Here is a 27,073-nt window from a genome sequence, read left to right on the forward strand (position 1 = left end):
ATTAGCTAGCTGGGGAAGAGGTTGCTGGGGCCTTGGAGTGGTTTTTCTTTATATAAGGTTTGCTGGCCCTCTCATCAATGAGACTATTTCCTCAGGGGATAGATCTTGGGGGACATGTACAGAGCAGACTAGGTCCTGGGGAAGGTCCTGATCTAACTGGTAAGCTTAAGTGGACCCACCTGCTGCCTGGACCTTACGCAGACAGGTGCTGTCACTCTAGGGCAGGGGCTTCTGGATGGCAGCTGCAAAGGAGTCTGCTGGGAAGGCTGGTCAGAAAAGGAGGTTGGTCCCAGGTGGTGCTGGGGGGAGAGAGGCCCTTGCAGTGACAGAGGTAGGGGTGGCGTTTTGGTCCTAGCTGGGGAGGTCCTTCCCCAGTCTTTGAGGAATGGATTGTGATTGCTCTGAGGTCACTGTGTTCTCAGTATTTACAAGAATGACCCCTTGCTGGCCCCCCAAATACAAATCTGAGTCTGCGAAATAGAACTAGTTGGTTTCTTGGCTCTTTGCCTTTTAAGAGATTCAAGAAGTGGCAATTTGAGAATGCAGCCCAGCCTGGGGGTAGGGGTGCAGCAACCCCATGAACATGTGGGGTCTTATGTAGCGTCTTTCTGAGAACAACACTTTCTTGATATTCTGGAAATATACACCAAGGCCACTTGGAACCCTAACTGCCCTACCCCCATGTCAACCAACAAACTCTGATTGGGGAACTGTTCATTCTTAAAACTTCCTGTCCTGTTCATTCTGTGAATGTAGTGAAATTTAGAGACCAACCCTTAGAAAGTAACCTTGCCCAACAGAAGACATTGTCCTCTCCCAGCTTGACTATTGTGTCGTTTTCCTCTGACCGCCAGAGAGTGCAGCCAGAGGGCAGGAGGAAGGATGTTTGTATGGAAAATATACAAGTGGACACTTGGGTGGCATGTGGGCTTGGAATCCAGAGTGAAGGGAGCGCAGATGTCACTAGGACAGGCTCCCATGCCATGCGACGTCCGCCTCTGTCCCTCCACTCACCTCCTGCTTTACGAGCACAGAAAGGTGAATGTGCTGGGCCAGAGTCTGCTGTGGGAGCCCCGCACCTCTCCCGCCTATGCTGTTCTGCAGATGAATTCTCTTGCCTCTCTGTTGAGTTTCGGTTTCATACTTTTATATCAGTTTTAAACCAACAGGTTCAGCAAATGCAGTTCTTTTTTTTTTTTTTTTTTTTTTTTTTTTTGTCTGTTGTTGTTGGTATTTCTTGGGCCGCTCCTGCGGCATATGGAGGTTCCCAGGCTAGGGGTCGAATCGGAGCTGTAGCCACCGGCCTACGCCAGAGCGTAGGATCCGAGCCGCGTCTGCAACCTACACCACAGCTCACGGCAACGCCGGATCGTTAACCCACTGAGCAAGGGCAGGGACTGAACCCGCAACCTCATGGTTCCTAGTCGGATTCGTTAACCACTGCGCCACGACGGGAACTCCCCACAAATGCAGTTCTTACAGTCTCATAGTGGGTGGACCTCAGCGTTTGTCACTACAGGCCAGCACTTCTCTCCCTCCTGCGACTGGTTGTCAGGTCTGCAGCCTTTGTGAAATGGGGCTGGGGCCAGAGGAGAGCCAGAGAGCACTGCTCTCTGTTTGCAGCTCTTGGGGCTAAGGCTGGATTTCCAGATGCTCACATTGTCCTCCTGCTCACTGTCCCCTGTGTCCGAGGGTGAATGCTTACAATGGACACCCTACAAGGGAGCTGTGGGAACTTCTGTATAAATCTGGCTTCTCAAATGTCCCAGGATTGTTCCCTCCCTCTAGTGTTGGTACTTCTGTCCCCCTTTCTTCCTCCCCTCCCCTGTTCTCTTGGGTCTGAGTGTGGAGTTCTCTGGAAACAAAAGCAATGAGCTGAGGAGGGGATTTCCTTTTCTTATAGATCTGCTGCTGGGTTCCCCCATATGGGATGGGTGCTAATTTGTTAGGCAGGACCTTCTGAGTTATTTCTCATAATCTTTTGGGAGCCAGAAACCCACCTCATGATAAGCTTTCATAGTTGAGGAAGTCATTTATTTTTTTGGTTTGCAGCACTTCGTTTTTTTTTTTTTTTTTGGTGCAGCGTAGCTCTCCTTCAGATTTCTGGCAGGAGAGGCAGTGCAAGGGTAGAATGTGATCTTTGGAGTTAAACGTGGCTTCAGAGCCATCCTGCTCACTGGCCAGATGGATGTTCTTGGGTTTGGTATTTAACTTCTGTGGGCCAACTGCAGTTTCCTCAGATAAAAACGAATATGTGACTATAAAGAGGCACAGAAGAAGGAATTGCTATTCTTTCACACATTGAGTAGTGTTCCCTATGTCTGTGGAATGACCTGTGCATCAGCCACCACACATTAATTACAAATCTCCTCCCCGTCCCACCCTGGGGAGGCTTATAAAAGGAAGGCAGCATGCCCAAGGGGCTTGGGGTCTATTTGGGGAAGTATAACACATATGGAGTATGTTATTAGAAAACAGGGATACATTCTGTGGTCCAGACTCAATTAGGGGAATTTTGAGTAATGAGAAATTCAGGGGCTAGAGTGATGAGGAGGAGGGAGGGCAGGAACCCTTGGTTCCAGGGTTCAGAAGCTCTCAGCTCCTCCTTTGTTGGAGCCTGATGATGAACCTTTGACCCTGCAGCGAGCTCTCAACCATGCAGGACAGCTTGTCCTGGGGTATCTTTGTCACAGCCAGAGCGAAAGCCCAGCGCACGAAGACTTTTGGCTTCCAGGGGCTTTGCATTCTTTCCTCATGTTTCATTTATGCCAGTCCACCTGACACCTGCGTTATGCTGACGTGGGAACCCTGGTCTAAAAGGCCAAGGCTTTGGGTGTTTTCCTCTCATGCCTCAACCCTGACGGAGGGTAGTGATGGAATGGGAAGGCCTGACCTCAGCCAGAGCAATGGATGCAAATTGGTTCTATCATTTGTCCCACCTGGTTCTCCAGAGTCTTTGAAGGCTGTTCTCTTTAGTCTGAGGGTGCCCAGGGGAGCAGAGCAGCATGTTCCTTCCTCTCTTGGCCTGACTCTATGATCACTGCCATCTGTCTGCTGCCAGGGCCCTTGAGTACCTTGTATCTGCCCACGCAGATTCCACCTGCTCCTAAAGTGCTAGCCCCTGTCCCACCCAATACCCAGACTCAACACCTATATCTGACACTGTCTTCTGGATGAACCACCCTTGAGAGGGGAACCCTTTCTCTGCTTGCCTGAAGAGGCTGTGGATAGATGAACAGGGCTTGGTAACCTTTACCTGTGATGCAATCGTAAGGTGTGATGTCCTAATAGGCCACAAGCTCCTGAGGGCAATGGTTCATCTTTGTGTCCTTACTCTTATCCCAGGAAGAAGTTAGTACCTGACAGCACAGGGGCCGGGACATCTGGGTTGAAGTCCTGGCTAGTGGATGAATGGGAGAAAGCTCCTAAGGCATCTCCCATCTGCTGCTCCGTGAAAAGGTACTTTCACTCATCTCCCTCGCTTCTCCAAAATGTCTTTTTTATGGGTTAGGCATAACTGTTCTGATTTTTCTCCTGACTCTTATACATTTTTTTTTCCTGCTGAGTACTGAGCCTGTTCATAGAATGTGCCTAAAACGGACCTGTTCCTATCCTTCCTCGTTATCCAGGTTAGGTTGTCATTCCATATTTTTGTATTAGCATCATCACAGTGTTTCTGTAGTTGCTTGGTTGCTAAGCTTGTGGAAATGGACATGTTTGGGAGGAGGCAGCAGACTGTTGTTGTGTGCCTGGAGAAACACAGCCCTTACCCTGTAGCTTGCCCCTTATTACTACTGAAACGTCTGTCTTCACCGCAGGCTCTCATGCTGGGCGTGAGACAGTTAATGCAATTGCTACAGACTTTACCACATGGTGTTTCAGCTGAAGTGTTTTAGGGAGTTCTCAGACTTTTTGTTGTGATTGGGCAGCCCCCCTAGGGTGCCAGCTAGTCACAGATGACCACAGCCGCCAGCCCCTCCTCCTGCAGTTATTCTTCTCTGGTTATCCAGGTTGGTTTTACTCTCATATTGCTATTACTTGTGACCAGACCTTTGCTAGCTCACTCTTTTTTTTTTTTTTTTTTTTTTTGCTAGCTCACTCTTGCACTGTTAACTGTGGCCTCTCTGTGGCACAAATAAATTTAACACTTGATTGCTTTGTGAATCTTTTTTTTTTTTTTTTTAATTTTATGGCCACACCCATGGCATATGGGAATTCCCAAGCCAGGGACTGAATCTAAGCCAATCAAACTGTGCCAATGCCTGATTCTTTAACCCACTGTTCTTGGCCAGGGATTGAACTGTGCCCCTACAGCAACCCGGACTGCTGCAGTTGGATTCTTAATCCACTGTGCGCCAAGGTGAGAACTCCTGCTTCGTTGATCTTTTTTTTTTGTCTTTTTTGTCTTTTTAGGGCTGCGCCTGAGGCATATGGAGGTTCTCAGGCTAGGGGTCTAATTGGAGCCAATGCCAGAGCCACAGCAATGTGGGATTTGAGCCGCATTTGCAACCTACACCACAGCTTACAGCAACGCTGGATCCTTAACCCACTGCGCTAGGCCAGGCATCGAACCTGCAATCTCATGGTTCCCAGTCAGATTCGTTTCTGCTGCGCCATGACAGGAACTCCTGCTTTGTTAATCTTAAAGCCAAATCTGGCTGTGTCACTCCACCTTCAGAAACCTTCAGTGGCTCCCTGCTTCTCACAGGACAGCCTTAACCTGAAGCACAAGGGCCTCTGCAATCTGCCCTTCAAGCTAACAAGACCCATTAACTTGTCCCTAAACCCAGCTCACACTTTGTTGTCTCTCCACCTTTAACTATGAGTTTATCCTGTCTTGGAATATTCTTCATTTGCCTCTTTGACAAGTCCTTCTATCCTTAACTATTTGTTCAGGGGATGAATTAAGTTCCTCATACCTGTCAGGCACTGCCTCAGAAGCAAGACTACCTTTGACCTCCTCAGCTTCAAGTTCGCCTCCTCATTTGACCTTCCGTAGCTATTGGCCCCTGTTAAATTCTTTTGATGTTGATGTCATAAACTTATTATGGTAAGTTTATATGTTTTATTTAGTTTTACTCACGCTAAAATTTTTATATCCACAACCACACTGGAAAAACTTTAAGGGAAAGACATGCCTAAAGCTTTTATTCCTAATAGCAGTCTTCCAGAATCCACTAATAACAAAATTCTTTTGGGAGCCTTGTTTGCAAAATAATTTCTGCCTCCCATTCCCCAACCTGGACCTGGGTGGAGTCAGGGAATCACCATTTTTACAAAGCTCCCCATGTATTTCCAATGTCAGCAAAATGAACATAAACCGACTCAGGCTAGCTGAAGAGAAAGAAAGAAAGAAAAAGATAATGGTTGCGTAGTGAAAAGAGATAACATTCCCATATTTTCTTGATTTTGAGTTACCCTAGGCTGTAAGATTCTTTCTAGGTTCTTAGGGAAAAAACGCTTCCTTTAATATACACAATTTTAGAAAATTTTCCAAATTTCAGTGTGCTTTTATTCATAATCACTTTCTTCATTATTACCATGATCAGAATATTCAGATTTTTCTGAATTGTGTTTGTTTTACATGTGTTACACATAGTAAGAGGCTATTTTTAATCATCTATGCCCTTGATTTTTGAATGTTGAGCCATCCTTGAATTCCCAAGATAAATTCTTAAGAAAATTCTTGGTCATGTTGTATAGTTGTTTTGAACACCTGGTTGGCTTTGATTTTATACTTTATTGGACTTTTCCTTTTTTTTTTTTTTTTTTTTTTTTGCATTTGTGGTCATAAGTGAGATAGAACTATTAATTGTCTTTGGTTTCCATGGCTAATTTTGCATGTGCCTAAAATTTTTACATCTTTTAAGAATTGACAGAATAGTTCTGAGGAATATTAAAGTGTTCTAGGGTTTTATATATATTTCCTTTAGGTTAAACTTTTAGTTCTAGTTTTTCTATAAGAAAATAATGCTGCTAAAAGTTAAATATCTTCTGGAGTTCCTGCCATGGCATAGTGGTTAATGAATCTGACTGGGAACCCCGAGGTTGCTGGTTTGATCCCTGCCCTTGCTCAGTGGGTTAAGGATCTGGCTTTGCTGTGAGCTGTGGTGTAGGTTGCAGACGAGGCTTGGATCCTGAGTTGCTGTGGCTCTGGCGTAGGCTGGTGGCTACAGCTCTGATTTGACCCCTAGTCTGGGAATCTCCATATGCCATGGGAGCGGCCCTAGAAAAGGCAAAAAAACCAAAAAAACCAAAAAAAAAAACCCAAAAAAGTTAAATATCTTCTGACATTCCCTCATGCCTCAGTGGGTTACAGATCTGGCACTGTCACTTCTGTGGCTCTGGTTATAGCTGTGGCATGGGTTTGATCCCTGGCCTGGCAATTTCTACATGCTATGGATGTGGCAAAAATGAAAATTAAATGTCTTCTGAAAGTTAACTGGAAGCTTTGAAAAAATTACTGTTCAGTACCCAGTTAATCATGTGTTGCATGTGAGTTAGTAACACCAACTTTTCCTAGCTTCAAGAAGTCTGTGCTTTATTCTGATCAGTTTGGAAGTTGCTATTGCTTTTTGATTGCATTGCTTGACAAGTGGTAGGCATTGTTTTAGGTACATAATAACTTTTTTTTTTTTTTTACAATGCTGCATTATGGTGGAATCTTTTTGAAGACATTTTTCTTTCTCATTAAAAAGTTCAAGTATAATTTCATACAGTAAATTTTACATATCTTAGTGTATGACTTTGAGTTTTGACAAACATAAAAAACATTACAAACATAAAAGTCATAAAAGCATTACTATAATCAAGATATAGAACATTTTCCTCACTTCCAAAAATTGCCTTGTGTAGATCCTAGGTGGGAAACACTGATCTGATTTCTGTATCTATGATTTTGCCTCTTTCAGAATGTTTCTAAATAGAGTTGTATGGTATGGTGTTGCATGGTGTGTAGCCTTTTAAGTTCACCTTCTTTCACTTAGCACAATGTGTTGGAGAGTTATCTCTGTTGTTGGGTATACCAGTAGATCATTTATTTTTGCTGCTGAGTGTTATTTCATTGTATGTGTTTCTCTGTTCACCAGTTGAAGGACATTGTGCTGTTTCCAGTTTGGGGTGGTAATGAATAATTCGTCATGAGTATTTGTGTACAGGTTTTTATGTGAACATAGATTTTCCTTTCACTTGGATAAATACCCAGAAGTGGGATTGCTGGGTGGGTACGGTGTATTATAATGAAATGGCAAACTGTTTTCCAAAGTGGCTATACTGTTTTGTATTCCAATCTAGCAACATATGAGGGTTACAGTTTCCACATCTTTGCCAGCACTTAGTATTGTCAGATTTTTAAAGAATTTTAGGTATTCTAATAGATATACTTTTATCATTGTGATTTTAATTTGCATTTCCTTAATGACTAATAATGTTGAGCATCTTTGCTAATTGCCTTATTTGCTATCCACGTATCTTCCTTGGTGAAGTATCTGTTTAAATCTTTTGCCCGGGTTTTATTGGATTGTTTCATTTTGATTGAGTTTTGAGATATAATTTTTTTATATTCTGGATGAGTCCAGACATGTTTAGCAAATATTTGTGTATACCCTGTCTTTTCATTCTCTTAACAATGTCTATTTTTGCAGAGCATAAATTTTATGTTTTGATGAGGTCTAATTTATCAATTAAAAATATATTTTCTTAGTGTTATATCTAAGAAATATTTACCTAAAATGAGGTCATTCATATTTTCTCTAATACTTTATTTAAGATATCTTATAGTTTTAGGTTTTACATTTAGGTCTAATCCATTTTGAATTATTTTTTTTCATGGTGCAAGGTATAGAGGTTTTTTTTGTATAAAGATTTCCAATTATTCTAGCACCATAGTGAAGGGATATCCTTCTATTGAATTGACTTTGTATCTTTGTGGAAAATCAATTGACAATATTTGTGTGGGTCTGTTTCTGACTATTCCGTTCCATTGGTTTATGTGTATATCCTTTTAGCAATACCATACCACGCTGTCTTGATTGTTGCAGCTTTATTTTAAGTTTTGAAATAGTGTGAATCCTTCAACTTTAGTTCTTCCTTTTCAAAATTGTTTTTGCTATTCTATATCTTTACCTCCTATATATATTTCAAAGTCATCTTATTTGTTTCTGTATAAAATCCGCTGGAAGTTTCATTAGTATTATATTGACTCGATAGGTCAGTTTGGGGAGAATTGACATGTTAACAATTTAGGGTCTTCTAATACTATTTATGTATGCACCATCTCTGTATTTATTGAGGTCTTTGATTTCTTCATCAGTGTTTTAGCATAGTAAATATTTAACATATTTTGCTAGACTAATAGCTATGTACTTCATGTTTTTGGTGTAATTGTAAAAATGGTATTTTCAGTAAAACTCTGTTTTCTAATTGTTCATTGCTAGTACAGTTGATCCTTGAACAACTCGGGGTTTAGGAGTGCTACCCTTCCATAGAGTGGAAAAATTTTTTTATTTTATGATTTTTATTTTTTCCATTATAGTTAATTTATAGTGTTCTGCCAATTTCTACTGTATAGCAAAGTGACCCAGTCATACATATCTATATCTATATATATCTGTATCTATCTATCTATATATGATATATTATTTTTCTCACATTATCATCCATCATGCTCCATCACAAATGACAGGATATAATTCCTTGTGCTATATGGCAGGATCTCATTGTTTATCCACTCTAAATGCAAAAGTTTGCATCTATTAACCGCAGATTCTCGGTCCATCCCATCCCCTCTCCCTCCCTCCCCCTTGGCAACCAGAAGTCTGTTTTCCAAGTCCATGAGTTTCTTTTCTGTGGAAAGGTTCATTTATGCCATGTATTAGATTCCAGATGTGTGATATCATATGGTATCTGTCTTTCTCTTTCTGACTTACTTCACTTAGTATGAGAGTCTCTAGTTCCATCCATGTTGCTAGAAATGGCATTATTTTGTTCTTTTGTATGGCTGAGTAGTATTCCATTGTGTATGTATACCACATCTTCTTTTTTTTAATTTTTTTAATTTTATTTTCCCACTGTACAGCAAGGGGATCAAGTTATCCTTACATGTATACATTACAATTACATTTTTTCCCCCACCCTTTGTTCTGTTGCAACATGAGTATCTAGACAAAGTTCTCAATGCTACTCAGCAGGATCTCCTTGTAAATCTATTCTAAGTTGTGTCTGATCCTTCCCACTCCCTCCCCCTCCCATCAGGCAGCCACAAGTCTCTTCTCCAAGTCCATGATTTTCTCTTTTGAGGAGATGTTCATTTGTGCTGGATATTAGATTCCAGTTAGAAGTGATGTCATATGGTATTTGTCTTTGTCTTTCTGGCTCATTTCACTCAGGATGAGATTCTCGGGTTCTATCCATGGTGCTGCAAATGGCATTATGTCATTCTTTTTTATGGCTGAGTAGTATTCCATTGTGTATATATACCACCTCTTCCGAATCCAATCATCTGTCGATGGATATTTGGGTTGTTTCCATGTCCTGGCTATTGTGAATAGTGCTGCAATGAACATGCGGGTGCACGTGTCTCTTTTAAGTAGAGTTTTGTCCGGATAGATGCCCAAGAGTGGGATTGTGGGGTCATATGGAAGTTCTATGTATAGATTTCTAAGGTATCTCCAAACTGTTCTCCATAGTAGCTGTACCAGTTTACATTCCCACCAGCAGTGCAGGAGGGTTCCCTTTTCTCCACAGCCCCTCCAGCACTTGTTATTTGTGGATTTATTAATGATGGCCATTCTGACTGGTGTGAGGTGATATCTCATGGTAGTTTTGATTTGTATTTCTCTTATAATCAGCGATGTTGAGCATTTTTTCATGTGTTTGTTGGCCATCTGTATATCTTCTTTGGAGAAATGTCTATTCAGGTCTTTTGCCCATTTTTCCATTGATTGATTGGTTTTTTTGCTGTTGGGTTGTATAAGTTGTTTCTATATTCTAGAGATTAAGCCCTTGTCAGTTGCATTGTTTGAAACTGTTTTCTCCCATTCTGTAAGTTGTCTTTTTGTTTTCTTTTGGGTTTCCTTTGCTGTGCAAAAGCTTTTCAGTTTGATGAGGTCCCATGGGTTTATTTTTGCTCTAATTTCTATTGCTTTGGGAAACTGACCTGAGAAAATATTCATGATGTTGATGGCAGAGACTGTTCTGCCTATGTTTTCTTCTAGGAGTTTGATGGTGTCCTGTCGTATATTTAAGTCTTTCAGCCATTTGGAGTTTATTTTTGTGCATGGTGTGAGGGTGTGTTCTAGTTTCATTGCTTTGCATGCAGCTGTCCAGGTTTCCCAGCAATGCTTGCTGAATAGACTTTCTTTTTCCCATTTTATGTTCTTGCCTCCCTTGTCAAAGATTAATTGACCATAGGTGTCAGGGTTTATTTCCGGATTCTCTATTCTGTTCCATTGGTCTGTCTGTCTGTTTTGGTACCAGTACCACACTGTTTTGATGACTGTGGCTTTGTAGTATTTCTTGAAGTCTGGGAGAGTTATGCCTCCTGCTTGCTTTTTGTTTCTCAGGATTGCTTTGGCGATTCTGGGTCTTTTGTGGTTCCATATAAATGTTTGGATTGTTTGTTCTAGTTCTGTGAAAAATGTCATGGGTAATTTGATAGGGATTACATTGAATCTGTAGATTGCTTTGGGTAGTATGGCCATTTTTACAATATTGATTTTCCCAATCCAGGAACATGGAATATCTTTCCATTTCTTTACATCTTCTTTGATTTCTTTGATTAAAGTTTTATAGTTCTCGGCATATAGGTCCTTTACCTCTTTGGTCAGGTGTATTCCGAGGTATTTGATTTTGTGAGGTACTATTTTAAAAGGTATCGTATTTTTGTATTCCTTTTCTAATGTTTCATTGCTGGTATACAGAAATGCAACTGACTTCTGAATGTTAATCTTATATCCTGCTACTTTGCTGAATTTATTAATCAGTTCAAGGAGTTTTGGGGTTGAGTCCTTAGGGTTTTCTAGGTATAGTATCATGTCATCTGCATACAGTGACAGTTTGATCTCTTCTCTTCCTATATGGATGCCTTTTATTTCTTTTGTTTGTCTAATTGCTGTGGCTAAACTTCCAAAACTATGTTGAAGAGCAGTGGTGAAAGTAGGCATCCCTGTCTTGTTCCAGATTTGAGTGAGAAGGCTTTCCGTTTTTCCCCATTGAGGATTATATTTGCTGTGGGTTTATCATAAATGGCTTTGATTATATTCAGGAATGTTCCCTCTATACCCACTTTGGTGAGGGTCTTGATCATGAATGGATGTTGGACTTTGTCAAATGCTTTTTCTGCGTCTATTGAGATGATCATATGATTTTTGACTTTTCTTTTGTTAATGTGGTGTATGATGCTGATTGATTTGCGTATGTTGAACCATCCTTGTGAACCTGGGATGAACCCAACCTGGTCATGGTGTATAATTTTTTTGATATGTTGTTGGATTCGGTTGGCTAAGATTTTGTTGAGAATTTTTGCATCTATATTCATCAATGATATTGGCCGATAGTTTTCTTTTTTGGTGGTATCTCTGTCTGGTTTTGGAATGAGGGTGATGGTGGCCTCATAGAATGTCTTTGGGAATATTCCTTCTTCTTCAACCTTTTGAAAGAGTTTAAGGAGTATGGGCACCAATTCCTCTTTATATGTTTGATAGAATTCACCTGTGAAGCCATCTGGTCCTGGACTTTTATTTGTAGGGAGTGATTTTATGACCTCTTCAATTTCATTTCTAGTGATTGGTCTGTTCAGTTGGTCTGTTTCTGCTTGATTCAGTTTTGGCAGGCTGTAAGATTCTAGAAAATTGTCCATTTCTTCCAGATTGTCAAACTTGTTGCCATACAGTTGTTCATAGTATTCTCTTATGGTTTTTTGTATTTCTGCTGTATCCGTTGTGATTTCTCCTTTTTCATTTATAATTTTGGTGATTTGGGTTCTTTCTCTCCTCTTTTTAGTGAGTCTGGCCAGGGGTTTGTCAATTTTGTTCACCTTTTCAAAGAACCAGCTCTTGGTTTTATTAATTTTCTCTATTTTTTTTTTTGTCTTTTTGCTATTTCTTTGGGCCACTCCCGTGGCATATGGAGATTCCCACGCTAGGGGTCTAATCCGAGCTGTAGCTGCTGGCCTACACCAGAGCCACAGCAACGTGGGATCCGAACCGCGTCTGCGACCTATACCACAGCTCACGGCAATGCCGGATCATTAACCCACTGAGCAGGGGCAGGGATCGAACCCGCAACCTCATGGTTCCTAGTCGGATTCGTTAACCGCTGCGCCACAACGGGAACTCCTCTATTGTTTTTTGAGTCTCTATTTTATTGATTTCTTCTTTGATCTTTATAATTTCCTTCCTTCTGCTGACTTTAGGACTTTTTTGTTCTTCTTTTTCTAATTCATTTAGGTGGAGGGTTAAGTTGTCAATTTGGGATCTTTCTTCTTTTTTGAGAAAGGCCTGTATTGCTATAAATTTCCCTCTGAGCACTGCTTTTGCAGCATCCCATAGATTTTGAGAGGTTGTGTCTTCATTATCATTTGTTTCAAGGTAGTTTTTAATTTCCTTCTTGATTTCCTCATTGACCCATTGGTTTTTTAGTAGCATGTTGTTTAGTCTCCATGTAGTAGGTTTTTTCTCTTTCCTTTTCCCATGGTTGGTTTCTAATTTCATGGCATTGTGGTCAGAGAAGATACTTGAGATAATTTCTACGCTCCTAAATTTATTGAGATTCGCTTTGTGTCCCAATATGTGGTCGATTCTTGAGAATGTTCCATGAGCATTTGAGAAGAATGTGTATTCTGATTTTTTTGGATGTAGTGTCCTGAAGATATCAATGAAGTCTAACTTTTCTATTGTTTCCTTTAGGATCTCTGTTGCTTTATTGGTTTTCTGTCTAGAGGATCTGTCCATTGATGTGAGGGGGGTATTTAGGTCTCCTACTATGATTGTATTCTCATCAATATCTCCCTTTATGTCTGTTAATATTTGTTGTATGTATCTGGGTGCTCCTATATTTGGGGCATATATGTTGACGATAGTAACATCCTCTCCTTGGATGGATCCCTTAATCATTAAATAGTGTCCTTCTTTGTCTTTCTTTATGTCTTTTGTTTTAAAGTCTATTTTGTGTGATATGAGTGTTGCGACTCCTGCTTTTCTGTCATGTCTATTGGCGTGAAATATTTTTCCCCACCCTTTCACTTTCAATCTGTATGTATCCTTTGTCCTAAGGTGAGTTTCTTGTAGGCAGCAGGTTGAAGGTTTTTGCCTTTTTATCCACTCAGCCACTCTGTGTCTTTTGATTGGGGCATTCAGACCATTGACATTTAAGGTGATAATTGATAGATGATTATTTATTGTCATTTTGAACCTCGTGTTCCCGCTGATTCTATGGTTCTCCATTCTTCCTTTTTTTTTTTTTTTTTTTTTTTTTTGGTTGGATGGTCTCCTGTTATTATCTGCTTGAGTGTTGTTTTTTTTTTTCATTTTTTGAAAATGCAATATTTGGTTTTGGCTTGTGGTTGCCCTGTTTTTTAAGTATGCTAACCCCGTCCCATAATTGTGTGTTTTAGCCTAATGGTCCTGTAGGTTCAAACACTTCATTAGTATATTAAAATTAAGAAGAGAAACATACAAACAAAAAGGGTCTATTTATTTCCTAACATCCCTTGCCCACATTTTATGGTTTTGATGACTCTTTTTTTTCTTTTTAATTTTATTTTGTTTGAAGCATGTTCATGATTAAATCTGTATGCTGGCTTGTTTGAGTGACTGCCCTCTGATTGCGGTTTCCTCAATCCTAGTTCTTCCTCTTCTTCTTCTTCTTTTTTTCTTTTTTCTTCCCTTTCCTTCCTTTCTTTTTGGTTTAGAGAAGCCCTTTCAGGATTTCTTTTAGCCTGGATTTTGTGTTGCTGTATTCTTTTAGTTTTTGTTTGTTGGGAAAAATTTTTATTTCCCCTTCTATTTTAAATGATATTCTTGCTGGATAGAGTATTCTAGGTTGCATATTTTTTCCTTTTAGCACTCTAAATATCTCTTGCCATTCCCTCCTGGCCTGTAGTGTTTCTGTAGAGAAATCAGCTGATAATCTTATGGGGGTTCCCTTGTAGGTAACATTCAGCTTTTCTCTTGCTGCCTTTAGGATCCTCTCTTTATCACTAACTTTTGCCATTTTTATTATTATGTGTCTTGGTGTGGGTCTATTTGGGTTCAATTTGTTTGGGGCCCTCTGTGATTCCTGTATCTTGAACTCAGTATCCTTTAGATTTGGAAAGTTTCCAGTGATAATTTCTTCAAATATATTTTCCATCCCCTTATCTTTTTCTACTCCTTCTGGAATTCCTATTATGCGTAGATTGGCCCACTTTATATTATCCCATAGGTCTCTTATATTGCTTTCCTGTTTTTTGATTTGGTTTTCTGTCTGCTGACGTGATTGGGTGATTTTCATTATTCTATCTTCCATATCACTGATTCGTTCTTCTGCATTATTCATTCTGGTTTTTACTGCCCTTAGTTCAGTTTGCATCTCTGCAAAGGAATGTTCTAGTTTTTCTTGGCTCCTCCTTATATTTTCTAGTTCCTTTCTGAGGGTATCTGCATTACTGTTCATATCTTCTCTTAATTCCTTCAGCATTTTCACTATTTCTCTTTTGAACTCCAGGTCTGTCAGACTGCAGAGATCTGTTTCATAGTTCACTGTTTTAGGTGAGTTCTCCTGTTGGTTTGACTGGGGGTGGTTTCTCAGCTTCTTCATCTTGCTTGTTGTTTTCTTTTTCCTGAGGGAGTTGTACTCTCCGTGACTGGGCAGTGTTTGCCTTGTCACTGCTGTGGAATGTTTCCTGAGGGCTGGCATTGTTGGTCAGTCTTTTTTGAGGCAGTGTGGCTTTTCTGGAGTGTTGATGGGGCTAAAAGGGTCTCTTTGAAGCAAAGGAGGACTTCCTGAGGGCAGACAGGACTGGGAGGTCCACACCACGATGGTAGCAGATTTCACTTGGTCAGGCAGAGCTTGCTCTGGTGTTTTTAGGCTGTGGGGTTCTTGCAGCGGGTTGGCGATGTTGGGCAGCTGTTCCTCAGGAGTGCAGCACCCCCTGAGGGCTGGAGAAACTATCTGGGTCACTGAGAACCCAAGAGGCTGTTCCCTAGGGCAGCCCAACTCAGAAGGACGGCCTGAGAATGTAGGCAGATCTTTTCACAGTCTGGTCAAGCTTGTTGCAGCTTTTCTGGGCTGCAGGGGGTCCTGCAGAGAACTGGCAGTCCTTTGCAGCTGCTCTGCAAGAGTGCTGCTCCCCCCATGGGCTTGAGCAGCTAGCTGGGCTGCTGAAAACCCAAGACGCTCTTCGCCAGGGCAGCCCGACTCAGAAAGACTGTTCGAAAATTAGGCAGATCTTTTCATGGCCCGGCCAGACTTGTTGTAGCTTTTCTGGGGTGCGGGGGGTCCTTCCAGGAGCTGGCAGTCCTGTGCCATTACCACATCTTCTTAATCCATTCATTTGTTGATGACATTTAGGTTGTTTCCATGTCTTGGCTATTGGAAATAGTGCTGCAATGAACACGCGGGTGCACGTGTCTTTTTGTCTGGGTATATGCCCAAGCATGGGATTACTGGGTCATATGGTAGTTCTATATTTAGTTTTCTGAGGTACCTCCATACTCTTTTCCATAGTGGTACCAATGGTATATTTTCCATAGTTGTACCAATTAACATTCCCACCAACAATGTAGGAGGGTTCCCCTTTCTCCATTCCCTCTCTAGCATTTGTTATTTGTTGACTCGTTAATGATGGCCATTCTGGCAGTTGTGATGTGGTACCTCATAGTAGTTTTATTTTCATTTCTCTAATAAGCAGTGACATTGAGAATTTTTTCATGTGCTTTTTGGCCATCTGTATATCTTCTTTGGAGAAATGTCTATTCAGTTCTTTTGCCCAGTTTTCAATTGGGTTGCTGTTTTTTTGCTATTGAGTTGTGTAAATTTTTTGTGTATTTTAGAGATTAAGCACTTCTCAGTGCTTCATTTGAAACTATTTTTTCCCATTCTGGAGGCTGTCTTTTTAATTTTTTTAATGGTTTCCTTTGCTGTGCAAAAGCTTGTCACTTTGCTTAGGTCCCATTTGTTTATTTTTGCTTTTATTTCTGTCGCCTGGGGAGACTGCATACAGTTGAAAATTTGTGTATAACTTAGAGTCAGAGCTCTGTATCCATGGTTCTTCCTTATCCAAGGATTCACATCCCTGGATCGACCAACTAAAGATGGTGTAATACTGTAGTATTTACTGTTGAAAAAAATCCACGTGTAAGTGGACCTGTTCAGTTTAAACCTTTATTCTTCAAGGGACAACTGTAATTACAATTGATTTGTTACTTTAATGTACTTTTAAAGGATTTAAATCAGAGACTAAAGTGCACCCAAATATGCCTCTATATAAATTGGAAAGTAATATAATTGATATGTAATTGTCTGCAGTTAACCAACACCATAAAATATGTAATTTAAATAATTTAGGAGGCTGAGATAGAGAATCAATTTTCAGCCCTCCTCTGCCTCAACTATTTCCCTGAACTTTTCTCTTTTTAACAGTTGATTTTTGTGTATTGATCTTTGTGTCATGTGACCTTTCTACACTCACTTACTAGTTCTAGTAGCTTCTTTTGGATTTTCTATGTAGGTAATCATGTCATCTGTGAATAAAGACAGTTTCATTTTTAATATAATTTATTTGACTTGACATTATTTTTCTTGTCCTATTGTGCAGGTTAGCATCTTCAGTATAGTGTTAAAATGAGTGGTAAAAATTGACACCATTGTCTTATTGCCAATCTTATGGGGCAAGCATTCATTCTCATACCATTATCTTTGATTCTAGCTGTATGGTTTTTGTAGATGTTCCTTATTATGCTGAGGAAGTTTCCTTCTACTCCTAGCTTGATGAGTTTTTGTTTGTTTGTTTGTTTGTTTTATTTTTAGGGCCACACCCATGACATATGGAAGTTCCAAGGCTAAGAGTTGAATTAGAGTTGCAGTTGCCAGCCTACACCACAGTAATGTGAGATCCAAACTGCATGTGTGACCTACACCACAACTCACGGCAACAACAGATCCTTTAACCTATTGAGTGAGAATATGATGTGTAGAATATGATGGAAGATAGTATGGCATGTTCTGCAGCTTGTGGCAAGGCTGGACACTTAACTCACTGAGTGAGGTCAAGGATTGAACCTGCATACTCATGGATACTGGTCAGGTTCCTAACCTGGTGAGCCACAGTGGTTTTCAAGTGCTCATTTTGGATCTATATATGGTCATTTATATGTCCAAGAGTTGGTGGACATTTTCTTAAATGGAAAGTGTCTTAGTCTGTTTGGAATGCTCTAACAAAATACCACAGAATGGGTAGTTTATAAACACCTGGAATTCATTGCTTACTGTTCTAGAGGCTGATAAATTCAAGATTAAAGTTCCAGCAAGGTCAAGTTTTAGTGAGTGCCCTGTTCCTGGTTCATAACCAGCACTTTCTTCCCATGTCCTCTACATGGTTAGGGATCTCTTTGTAGTCTCTTTTATAAAGGCACTAATGCTGTACATGAGAGTTCCACCCTAATGATTTAATCACCTTCCAAAGATCCCACCATCTAATACAATATTCTTTAGAGGTTAGGATTTCAACATAGAAACTTTAAGAGAATATAAACATTCAGATGGTAGCAGCCAAAGAGTAAGTTGTTTTAGCCTTTGTTGACTATAAGGTCTCTAGTCCACTCTTGTAAGGTTTCTGATCAATGATTCAGCACTGCTATTGTTGCATAAATCCAACCATACACAATACATAAGTGAATAGGTGTGACTGTATTCCAGTAACTATTATTTATAAAAATAGGCTACATAGTTTACTGACCTCTACTTTAGTCTGTTGATATGCTGAATTACATTAATTGATTTCTGTGTGTTTAACTAGCTGTACATTCCAGGAATAAACACCCCTTCATCATGATATAGTATTAATCTTTTTGTATTGCTGGATTGAATTTATTAACATTTTGTTGAGGGTTTTTTTTTGTGTGTGTTTATACTCTGATAGATATTAGACTAGTTCTCTTAAAATTTTGTCTGATTTTGCTATCAGGGTATTGGTTACTTCATAAAAGAAGTTGGGAAGTATTTTCTCCACTTCTATTTTCTGGAACAGTTGTATAGAATTGTTATTATTTATTCTTTAAACTTTCTGTAGAATTTTCCAGTGGAGCCATTTGAACCTGGAGGGTTTTATTTGTTTGTTTCATGGGATGGTATTTAACTGCAAATTAAATTATTTAATAAATATAGGGTTATCTAGGTTATCTCTTCTTGAGTGATTTTTTTTTTACACTTTACATAATCTTTTTACATTCTTTTCCATTAGGCTTTATCATGGGATATTGAATATTGTTCCTTGTGCTATACCATAGGACCTTGTTTATCCATTCTAAATGTAATAGTTTGCTTCTGCTAAGCCCAAACTCCCAGTTCATACCTCTCCCATCTCTCCTCCTCCTTGGCAACCATAAGTCTGTTCTTGTGTCTGTGAATCTCTTCCTGTTTCATAGATAGACTCATTTGTGTCACATTTTATATTACAACTATAAGTGATATCAAACAGTATTTTTCTTTCCCTTTCTGACTTAATTCACTTAAGTATGATAATCTCTAGTTCCATCTGTGTTGCTGCAAATGGCAGTATTTCATTCTTTTCTATGGCCAAGTAATATTCCATTGTATATATGTATCACATCTTCTTTATCCATTCATCTGTCGATGGATATTTAGGTTGTTTCCATGTTGTGACTGTTGTTAATAGTGCCGCTATGAACATAGGGGTGCATGTATCTTTTTTGAATTATAGTTTTATCTGGATATATGTTCAGGGGTGGTATTGCTGGATCATATGGTAACTCTATTTGTAGTTTTTTGAGGAACTTCCATACTGTTTTCCATAGTGGCTGCACCAACTTAACATTCCCACCAACAGTGTAAGAGGGTTCCCTTTTCTTCACACTCTCTCCAGCATTTGCTATTTGTAGACCTTTTGATGATGGCTCTTCTGACCAGTTTGAGATGATACCTCATTGTAGTTTTTATTTGTATTTCTCTAATAATTAGTGATGTTTAGTATCTTTTCATTTTCATGTTGGCCATCTGTATATCTTCTTTGGAGAAATGTCTGGGTCTTCTGCTCATTTTTTTGATAGGTTTTTTTGTTGTTGTTGTTGAGTTATAGGAGCTGTTTGTATATTTTGAAAATTAAGCCCTTGTCAGTCTCATCATTTGCAAAATTTTCTTCCATTGTTTAGGTTGTCTTTTTTATTTATTTATTTTTATTTTTTGGTTTCCTTTGCTGTACAAAAGCTTGTAAGTTTGATTAGGTCCCATTTATTTTATTTTTATTTCTATTGCTTTGGGAGGCTGACCTAAGAAAACATTGGTACAGTTTATGTCAGAGAATGTTTTTGCCTATGTTCTTGTCTAAGAGTTTTTTGGAGTCATGTCTTATGTTTAAGTCTTTAAGCCATTTTGAGTTTATTTTCATGTATGGTGTAAGAGTGTGTTCTCTAGTTTCATTGATTTACATGCAGCTGTCCAGTTTTCCCAGCACCACTTGCTGAAGAGACTGTCTTTTTCCCATTTTGTATTCTTTTCTCCTTTGTCAAAGATTAATTAACCTAGGTGTCTGGGTTTATTTCTGGGTTCTCTATTCTGTTCCATTGATCCACAGGTCTATTTAAGTTCCAATATCACACTGTTTTGATTAGTGTAGCTTTGTAGTATTGTCTCAAACCTGGGAGGATTATGTCTCCTACTTTGTTCTTTTTCCTCAGGATTTCTTTGGGAGTTCTAGATCTTTTATGGTTCCATACAAATAGGATGGTTTGCTCTAGTTCTGTGAAAAATGTCAAGGGTAATTTGATAGGGATTGCATTAGTTCTTCAGATTACTTTGGGTAGTATGGCTATTTTAACAATATTGTCTTGCAATCCAAGAGCCTGGGGTATCTTTCCATTTCTTTGAATCATCTTTAATTTCCTTTGTTAATGTTTTATAGTTCTCAGCATATAAGCCTTTCACCTCCTTGGTCAGGTTTATTCCTAAGTGTTTTATTATTTGGTGTGATTTTAAAATGTATTTTTTTTTAATGTTCACTTTCTGGTATTTTATTTTTATTTTTATTTTTTTGCTTTTCAGGGCTGCATCCATGGCGTATGGAGGTTCCCAGGCTAGGGGTCAAATAAGAGCTACAGTTGCTGGCCTACACCACAGCTACAGCAAAACCAGATCCAAGCCGCTTCTGTGACCTATACCACAGCTCATGGCAATGCCAGATCCTTAACCCACTGAGCGAGGCCAGGGATCAAACCTGCAACCTCATGGTTCCTAGTCGGATTCATTTCCATTGTGCTATGATGGAACTCCACTGGTATTTTATTGCTAATGTAAAGAAATGCAGATGATTTCTATATGTTAATCTTGTATTCTGCTACCTTGCTGAATTTATCAGTTTTAGTAATTTTGTGTGGAGTTCTTAGATTTTCTATATATAATATGTCACCTGCATATAATGTCAATTTTTCCTCTTCAAATTTGTATGTATTTTATATCTTTTTCTTGTCTGATTGCTGTGGGTAGGATTTCCAGTACTGTGTTGAATAAAAGTGGAGATATTGGGCATCCTTGTCTGATTCCAGATTTTAGTGGGAAGGCTTTTTAGCTTTTCACCATTAAGTATTGTGTTGGCTGTCGTTTTGTCAAAAACAACTTTTATTATGTCGAGATAAGTTCCCTCTATACCCACTTTCATAACAGTTTTTAACATGAATGGATGTTGAAATTTATCAAATTCTTTCTTCTGCATCTATTGAAATGGTCGTGTGGTTTTTATATTTTCTATTTTTGATGTGTTGTATAACATTGATTTGTGTATTTAGAACCATCTTTGTGATGCTGAGATGAATCTAACTTGGTCGTGGCATATAATCTTTTTAATGTGTTGTTGGATTCAGTTTGGTAATGTTTTTTTTGAGAATTTGTGCATTAATTTTTTTTTTTGTCTTTTTGCTATTTCTTTGGGCCACTCCCGTGGCATATGGAGGTTCCCAGGCTAGGGGTCTAATTGGAGCTGTAGCTACTGGCCTACACCAGAGCCACAGCAACGTGGGATCCGAGCCGCGTCTGCAACCTACACCACAGCTCACGGCAACGCCGGATCATTAACCCACTGAGCAAGGGCAGGGACCAAACCCGCAACCTCATGGTTCCTAGTCGGATTCGTTAACCACTGCGCCACGACGGGAACTCCGGTGCGTTAATGTTAATCAAAGTTATTGGCTTATAATTTTCTTTTTTTGGTAGTGTCTTTGTCTGGTTTTGGTATCAGTGTGATGCTGGCTTCATAGAATGTCTTTGGAAGTGTTCCTTCCTAACCAGTCTTTTGGAAGAGTTTAAGAAGGATCAATATAAGCTCTTCTTTGTAGGCTTGGTAGAATTCACAAGTGAAGCCATCTGGTTCTGGACTTCTGCTGTAGGGAGTTTTTTTTTTTTTTCTAATTACAGATTTTATTTCACTTCTAATGATTGATCTGTTCAAATTATCTATTTCTTCTTGATTCAGCTTTGGTGGGCTGTATGTTTCTAGAAACTTGTCCATTTGTTGGCATATAATTGTTCACAGTATTCTCTTACAGTTTTTTTTTTTTTTTGTATTTCTGTGGTATCAGTTGATGTTTCTCCTTTTTCATTTCTTATTTAATTTATTTGGGTTCTCCTTCTTTTCTTTTTGGTGAGCCTGGCCAGAGGTTTGTCAATTTTATCCACCCTTTCAAAGAACCAGGTCTTGATTTTAATGATTTTTTTTTCTATTGTTTTAAAATCTCTGTTTTACTTATTCCATTTCTGATTTTTATTATTTATTTTCTTCTTCTGATTTTATGGTTTATTCTTTTTAAAATTCTTTCAGGTGGTAGCTTAGGTTGTTTAAACAAGATTTTTCTTGTTTTTGAGGAAATCTTTATTGCTATGAATTTCCCTCTAAGAAGTGCTTTTGTGGCACCCCATAGATTTTATATGGTTATGTTTTTGTTGTTATCTGTTTCCAGGTATTTCTAATTTCCTCTTTGATAACCCTCATTGACCCATTGGTTTCTTAGTAGCATGTTGTTTCGTCTTCATGTAATCTTTTTTTTTTTCCTCTCTCATTTTTTTCCCCTGTGGTTGATTTTTAGTTTCATGCCATTGTGGTCGTAGAAGATGCTTAACATAATTTCTATATTCTGAAATTTGTTGAAGTTTGTTTTGTGCCCTAGTATGTGGTCAATCCTTGAGAGTATTCCATGTGTACTTGAAAAGAACATGTATTCTGATTTTGGGAGGTGTAATGTCCTGAACATATAAATTAAGTCGAACTACTCTGTTGTATCTCTTAGGATCTCTGTTACCTTATTGATTTTCTGTCTCAAAGATCTGTCTGTTGATATAAGTGGGATGTTAAATACTCCTACTGTTTTTGTATTCCTGTCAATTTCTTCCCTTTTGTCTATTAGTATTTGTTTTATGTATTTGAGTGCTCCTATATTAAGTGCATATATGTTGACAAATATAAAATCTTCTTGTATTGATACTTTTATCATTATATAGTATGCTTTATTTTTCTTTATAGCCTTTGTTTTAAAGTATTTTTTATCTTATATGAATATTATGACCCCTGCTTTCTTGTCCTTTCTGTTTTCATGAAATATCTTTTTCCATCTCCTCACTTTCAATCTATGTGCCTTAAAGTGGGTCTCTTGTAGGCAGCATATCGTACACTTAAAAAAAATATCCAATCTGCCACTCTGTGTCTTTTGATTGGAGCACTTAGTCCATTGACATTTCAGGTAATTATTGATATATATGTATTTATTGTCATTTTAAACTGTTTTCCATTTGATTCTGTGTTTCTTTCTTGTTCCTCTTTCTTTCTCGATAATTTCCTTTTGTTTTATGCTTGTGTCCTTTTTCGTTTTTGTTAATCTATTGTATTTTTGTATTTGTGGTTACCCTGTTTTTCAAATATGTTAACCCCTTCCTATATCTACTTTCTTTAGTCTGATAGTCATATAGGCTCAAACACATTCTAAAATAAAAAAAGAAGAATATACATTTTAATACTCTCCTCCCCCATGTTTTATTTTTTATTTTTATTTTCTTTATTACTCAATGAATTTATCACATCTGTAGTTGTGTAATGATCATCAGAATCCAATTTCACAGGATTTCCATCCCACAACCCAAGCACATCCCCCCACCCCCCAAACTGTCTCCTCCAGAGACCGTAAGTTTTTCAATGTCTGTGAGTCGGCATCTGTTCTGCAAAGAAGTTCAGTCTGTCCTTTTTTCAGATTCCACATGTCAGTGGAAGCATTTGATGTTGATGTCTCATTGTATGGCTGACTTCACTTAGCATGATAATTTCTAGGTCCACCCATGTTGCTAAAAATGCTAGTATTTCATTCCTTTTAATGGCTGAGTAATATTCCATTGTGTATATGTACCACATCTTCTGGATCCATTCCTCTGTCAATGGACATTTAGGTTGTTTCCATGTCTTGGCTATTGCAAATAGTGCTGCAAGGAACATTGGAATACATGTGTCTTTGCAAGTCATGGTTTTCTCTGGATAGATGCCCAGGAGTGGGATTGCTTGATAAAGTGGTAGTTCTATGTTTAGTTTTCTGAGGAATCTCCATACTGTTTTCCACAGTGGTTGTACCACCAACAGTGTACTAGGGTTCCTTTTTCTCCACACCCTCTCCAGCACTTATTGTTTGTATATTTTTGGATGATGGCCTTTCTGGCTGGTATAAGGTGGTACCTCAGGGTGATTTTGATTTGCATTTCTCTAATTATGAGTGATGCTGAACATCTTTTCATGTGTTTTTTGGCCATCTGTATGTCTTCTTTGGAGATCTGTCTGTTTAGATCTTCTGCCCATTATTCCCCCATGTTTTGTGATTTTTTTTGGGGGGGGTCTTTTTAGGGCTGTACCCGCAGCATATGGAGGTTCCCAGGCTAGGGGTCCAATCAGAGCTGTAGCCACCAGCCTATGCCAGAGCGACAGCAATGCCATATGTGAGCCAAGTCTGCAGCCTACATCACAGCTCATGGCAACGCCAGATCCTTAACCTACTGAGTGAGGCCTGGGATCGAACACACGACCTCATGGTTCCTAGTTGGATTTGCTAACCACTGAGCACAACGGGAACTCCTGTTTTATGATTTTGATGTGCTCTTTTATATCCTTGTGTTTATCTTTTTTCTGTTCATTTTGGTTATCATTGCTTTCACAAATAGTTCTTTTTTTTTCTTTTAAATCTGTATACTGGCTTATTTAAGTGATTTATTTTCCAATTTTGACTTCCTTTTTCTCATAGTTTCATATTTCTATTTAGAGAATATCTTTCAATTTTCCTTTTAGGATAAATTTAGTATTGCTGTATTCTTTTAGTTTTTGCTTGTCTGAGAAATAATTTATCTTTCCTTCTATTCTAAGTGATAATCTTGCTTGGTAAAATATTCTAGGCTGCAGATTTTTCCTTTTCAAGACTTTGAATGTATTTTGCCCCTCCCTTCTGGCTTGCACCCTTTCTGTAGAGAAATTAGCTGATAGTCTTATGGGGGTTCCCTTGTAATTAACTCTTTGTTTTTCTCTTGCTTCCTTTAGAATCCTTTCTTTAACTTATGGTTTCCAAATGTGACAGATTGGAGGGTGGGGGAATGTGCTGTGGTTTGGGGATGGAAATGCTATAAAATTGGGTTGTAATGATTATTGTACAACTATAAATGTAATAAAATTCATTGAGTAATTTAAAAAATTAAAAAAATAATCCTTTTTTAACTTTTGGCATTTTAATTATAATATGTCTTGGTATAGGCATGTTTAGGTTCATTTTGTTTGGTACCCTCTATGCTTCCTATACTTGGATAGCTCTTTCCTCCTTTAGGTTTGTGAAGTTTTCAGCCAAAATATCTTCAAATATAATTTTCAATCCCCTTTTCTTTTTCTTCTCCTTCTGGAATCCCTATTATACATATTTTAGCATGCTTATGTTATCCTTTAGGTCTCTTATATTGCTTTCACTTTTTAAATTTGGCTTTATGTCTGCTATTCTGATTGGGTGATTCCCATTATTCTATCTTCCAAGTCACTTACTTGTTCTTCTGTATTATTCATTTAGCTATTCATTGCCTTTAGCCCAGCTTTCATCTCAGTAAATTAATTTTCCAATTTTTCTTGACTCCTTATTATAGTTCCTTGTTCCTTTTTACAATAATTTGCATTTCTATTAATGGCCTTTCTTAATTCCTTCAGTATTTTCATTATATCCTTTTTGAATTCTTTGTGTATTAGACAGAAGTGGTCTCTTTCATTGTTCCTTCAGGGGAAGAAAGAATTGGAAGTGGTTCTTCAGCTTCTTCATTTTACGTATATTTCTCTTACTCTGAGTTTAAGAGAAACAATTACATACTGTGGTCTTGAAAGTCTATTTATATGTGTAACCATCCCTGTGTACCTTGTGTGGGTTTACTATTTTTGACATGAGGGCCGTTTTTAGCATGGGTGCCTCCTGCCTCTTTTCTCAGAGTGTGCTGACTCTTAACCTTTTGATGGGATTGAGCAGATGCAGTGGCTCATTCGTGTTCCTAGAGTCTGCATTGGTGGAGTTGGCATCTGCTTCTGGGTTTCTCAGGGTGTGGCAACTTGTGTTCACCTCCAGAACTCATGTAAGCCATGTCCTGTTGCCTGAAAAAGTGCTCATGGGGAAAGAGTCTCTTATGATGGTCCCATCTCTCCCCTTGCATACCCTCCCAAAAATGACACCTTGCTTCTATGGTGAGCTCAGACTTCTACAAACACCCTCAGTTGAGGCTGCACCACACTCTAACTGTCTCCACTCAGCCAACCCTAGATCTATCCCTGGATCTGGTCTCTGAAGCGCAAGCTTTAGCACTTTAGCACCCAGTCCTTGCTCACACCAGCAGATGCAGTCTTAGGCTGGGGAGTGCAGGGCAGCAGCACCTATTGTCTGTGAAGGTCTCTCTCTATTTTGCCTTCCACAAGCTGGTTACAGTGCTCTCCTTCAAGGCTTGGAAGTGCCCCTTACATCCTGGCTGATCTCCCTGCCAGTGAGGGGACTTCTGTTTGGGAATATTTCCTCTTTCAAAGCTCCCCCTCAGAGGTTCACATCCCTTCCCAATTCCTTTCTCTCTCTTTTTTTCTTTTGTCCTACCCAGTTACGTGTAGATTTTCTTACCCATTCAGAAGTCTGAGGTCTTCTGCCAGCATTCAGTAGATGTTCTGTGATAATTGTTCTACACATTCTTTTTTGGTTGCACTTGTGGCATGCAGAAGTTCCTGGGCCAGGCATCGAACCTGTGCCACAGCAGTAACCAGAGCCATAGCAGTGACAACACTGGATCCTTAATCTGGAACCACCAGGGAACTTCATGTAAATGTATTTTTGATGTATTTGTGGGAGAAGGTGAGCTGTGTGTTTTACTTCTCCATCATCTTGATTCCTCCTTCTCTTGAGTGATTTTTGATAATTCGTGTTTTAGGAGTAATTTGTTTCATCCAAAATGTAGAGATTATGGGCAAATATTAGTGATAATATTTACTTTTTCTTTTAATGTCTTCAGGATTATGGTGATGTCTCTTCTTTCATTACTAATATTTGTTTTATATATTTTTTGTTCTGTCAATCTGGCTAGAGGTTTGTCAACTTTATTGATATTTTCAAAAAACTTGCTTTTGGTTCCATTGATTTTTTTTCTCTAATGCTTTTTTTTTTCTTCAATTTAACTTATTTCTCTTTATTATTTCTTTTCTTCTACTTTCTTTGGTTTAATTGCTCTTCCTTTACTAGTTGCTGAAGTGGAAGCTTAGATCATTGGTATGAGACCTCCAGTGTCTTGCTTTTTGGGGCAGTTGGATTGAAAAGAGGAACATGGAGGTATAGAAGGATATTTT

The 27,073-nt window shown here is 38.8% G+C and overlaps 1 protein-coding gene across 30 annotated transcripts in view; it reads left to right on the forward strand.

Annotated features, from left to right (window-relative positions):
- The window catches only part of MYLK (myosin light chain kinase), a 299,269-nt gene that overhangs the window by 1,982 nt on the left and 270,214 nt on the right, over positions 1 to 27,073 (forward strand). For 4 of the 30 annotated variants that reach the window (XM_084986980.1, XM_084986986.1, XM_084986993.1 and 1 more), the window contains exon 3: positions 3,346 to 3,459. The exons of the other annotated variants lie outside the window; for them this stretch is intronic. The gene's annotated coding sequence lies outside the window, so the exon portion shown is untranslated. The remainder of the gene's footprint in view (positions 1 to 3,345; positions 3,460 to 27,073) is intronic. 30 annotated transcript variants of the gene reach the window in all.

This window comes from Sus scrofa, chromosome 13 (genome assembly GCF_054392235.1).
Source record: "Sus scrofa isolate SSC_HxYL_T2T_F1_AM1 chromosome 13, Sscrofa_HxYL_maternal_Yorkshire_Landrace_v2.0, whole genome shotgun sequence".
NCBI classification, from domain to species: domain Eukaryota; kingdom Metazoa; phylum Chordata; class Mammalia; order Artiodactyla; family Suidae; genus Sus; species Sus scrofa.